Source organism: Amblyomma americanum, chromosome 3, assembly GCF_052857255.1.
Source record: "Amblyomma americanum isolate KBUSLIRL-KWMA chromosome 3, ASM5285725v1, whole genome shotgun sequence".
NCBI lineage: Eukaryota > Metazoa > Arthropoda > Arachnida > Ixodida > Ixodidae > Amblyomma > Amblyomma americanum.
The window spans coordinates 71,862,919-71,865,675 of NC_135499.1; the positions used below are offsets into that span (position 1 = coordinate 71,862,919).

A 2,757-nucleotide genomic window follows, 5' to 3' on the forward strand; every position below is an offset into this window, starting at 1 on the left:
GGCTACGTTTCTGAGCTCGAGCATCGAGCTCCATCAGCTCAACACACCCATCAAATGCTCCGGTCGTGACTTCAGGTACATGAGTTGGAGGCGTACGCTCTTTTTGCGGCTGCATTGAAACAAGGGAAGGCGTCTCCGCACTGAGTTCAGTAGGTACTGCAGGATCCACGGATGACTTCAACGCAGCATTGGAGGTCATTATTGAAGAGGTCATTTGCGCCACCATCACTTGCGATATGCACTCTGTTACTGAATTCACTAGCCGATCCATGACCTTGGCCATTGCCTTTTCAACCGCTGTAGATATCGCATCTGACAGGCTTGAATCCACAACCGCAGTCGTCTGCCGTGCTGCCATACTTGAGTACCCGTACGTCCTTTCCTTAACAATAGCCATAGCCTCGCGCCTTGTGCACCGGCGCTTTTCTAACACTTCCAGCACCTTAACCTCCTCAGCCCTTGCAGGACAATTAGAATATGTGGCGCAGTGACTACCGCTGCACAAGCAACACATCTCATCTTTTGAACACCTTCCTTCACGGTCATGATTACCACCACACACACTGCACCTTGAGCTCGACTTGCAGGCGTTCGCGCTGTGGCCAAACCTCCAGCAGTTGCGGCATTGAAGTGGCCTTGAAGAATACGGATCGACCCTGAAAACCAGGGGCCACACCTTCAACTCAGATGGACAGGAGAGACCCGCAAAGGTGGCAATTACCGTTTCAGTTGGAAGTTTTGTTTCCTCGACGACCCGAGTGCACCGATGTACAGAAATCACCCCTGCGGAGGAGAGTTTCTCTAGCGTTTCCTTAGGGCTAAGGCTTGGGTCAACCCCTCGCACCAGACCTTAAGAGCACGCCAAGTGCGGCGGTATAAATGCGCTTACCGACTGGCTTCCAAAAGCTGTGCACGTTAACAAATCCATGATGCAGGCCTGGTCGGCCGACCTGCACACCACGCCTCCTCTGCCGTACTGCCGGACGTCAAAGATTTTTAAGAAGTGAGGCGTAATCACCTGTAGCGCAGTCTGAACCGCATCCGGGTTATTGAGTCGAATGGCGCCACCATCCGATGGAACCAAGGCCACGGGAATAGTGCCGACGCCACCCCGAAAGAAGGCGTCCAGGGGGAGTTGGTTAGGGGGGAGGCTGGCCGACCAGGGGAAGTTCCCCTGGCCAGGAGAGGACGTCGACATGCACCCCTAGCGACCTGCAAGTGCCCTGCAAAAGCGAAAGACAATCAAGCAATCAGAAGCTAGTGATACGAACAGTCACCGCCCAGTGAGACCACTTCACTACTCAACAGCAGGCACTTCGCCTGCATAACATCATAATTTCCATCTGTTTATTCTTTCTGCCACAATGCCTGACACTTGCCCCGCCGCGGTGGCTCAGTGGTTAGGGCGCTCGACTACTGATCCGGAGTTCCCGTGTTCGAACCCGACCGCGGCGGCTGCGTTTTTATGGAGGAAAAACGCTAAGGCGCCCGTGTGCTGTGCGATGTCAGTGCACGTTAAAGATCCCCAGGTGGTCGAAATTATGCCGCAGCCCTCCACTACGGCACCTATTCTTCCTTTCTTCTTTCACTCCCACCTTTATCCCTTCCCTTACGGCGCGGTTCAGGTGTCCAAAGATATATGAGACAGATACTGCACCATTTCCTTTCCCCCAAAAAAAACAATTATTATTATTATGACACTTCCTGGCAATTATTTGTATTGCTGGTATTTCACACAACCACAAAAAGTGTTTAAACAGCAAGAATTTAAATACACAACGTCACTTGTTCACACTAGTATTTATGATAAGCTCTGTACAATTTAAGTTATTCAAATCCACTTAATTTGAAAGGGCTACAAAGCGCTCCTTTTCTAGGAATAATTCTTCGTCAACATTTAGCAATGACTTTTATTCACAACCGCCTCTATCTAAAAGAACATTGCAGCCGCAGGCAACGTTATCAATGTTCAACAATAGGTCGAGCAGGCAGCTCCCGGTTTGCTGGGGTATCGCAGCGACGCGTCGCTCAATTCACTCAGTCACTTGCATGCTTTGACGCTCCACACCTCTGCCACCCTGCGCGTGACAGCTGGTTTAATCAGCTTGTAGAGACGTGTTCTAACCTTAAGAGACCCCATCAGGTCAATATAAAGACGCACATACGGGCAGGGAATAACACAACGCTAAACAGACCGAACGGCGCACGCCACGAACGGCACACACCACGGCGCTCACGCCGCTACGCTTACACTTTTAACACTGACAGACCACCATCTTGATGAGTCGAAGTGGAATGCACTTTTCTGTCGCGGAAACAACCAGTGAACCACGCGCAGTGACGAAGGAAAACGAACAGGACAGAGCTGGCACGGAAACAGACAGGGACACGAGAAGAAAAAACACTGACGACAGGACGAGCGCTGACTAACAACTCTTTATTGTCGAGGAACACCCAGCGCAATATATGCCAAAACACAACGTGACAGTCAGGGGGCCAAAGATTACAACCTAATCCACAGTCATCGAGGGGCGGCCAACACATACTTGAACGAGAAGGAAAAACCACAAAAAGTGACAAAAAGGGGTGAAACTTTATGAAGTGAGCATATCAAAATTACTTTAACCAGCAAAAAACCAAGGAAAAAAACAAGTGCCAAACAACATCATGGCCAAAGGGTGGTGTCAAGAACACTTTAACAACATCAAAGAGCGAGCATAAAAGGGCCCAAGCAAGCGAAGCAAAAGCAGAGTCAGA

The 2,757-nt window shown here is 50.2% G+C and overlaps 1 long non-coding RNA gene across 1 annotated transcript; it reads right to left on the reverse strand.

Moving 5' to 3' along the window:
• Positions 1-497: 497 nt before the first annotated feature.
• LOC144123053 (uncharacterized) lies at positions 498-985 on the reverse strand. Its single transcript, XR_013312984.1, has 3 exons — positions 890-985; positions 722-783; positions 498-656 (listed from the first exon to the last, which is right to left on the reverse strand). It is a non-coding gene; the product is annotated as an uncharacterized LOC144123053 (long non-coding RNA).
• Positions 986-2,757: the final 1,772 nt, after the last annotated feature.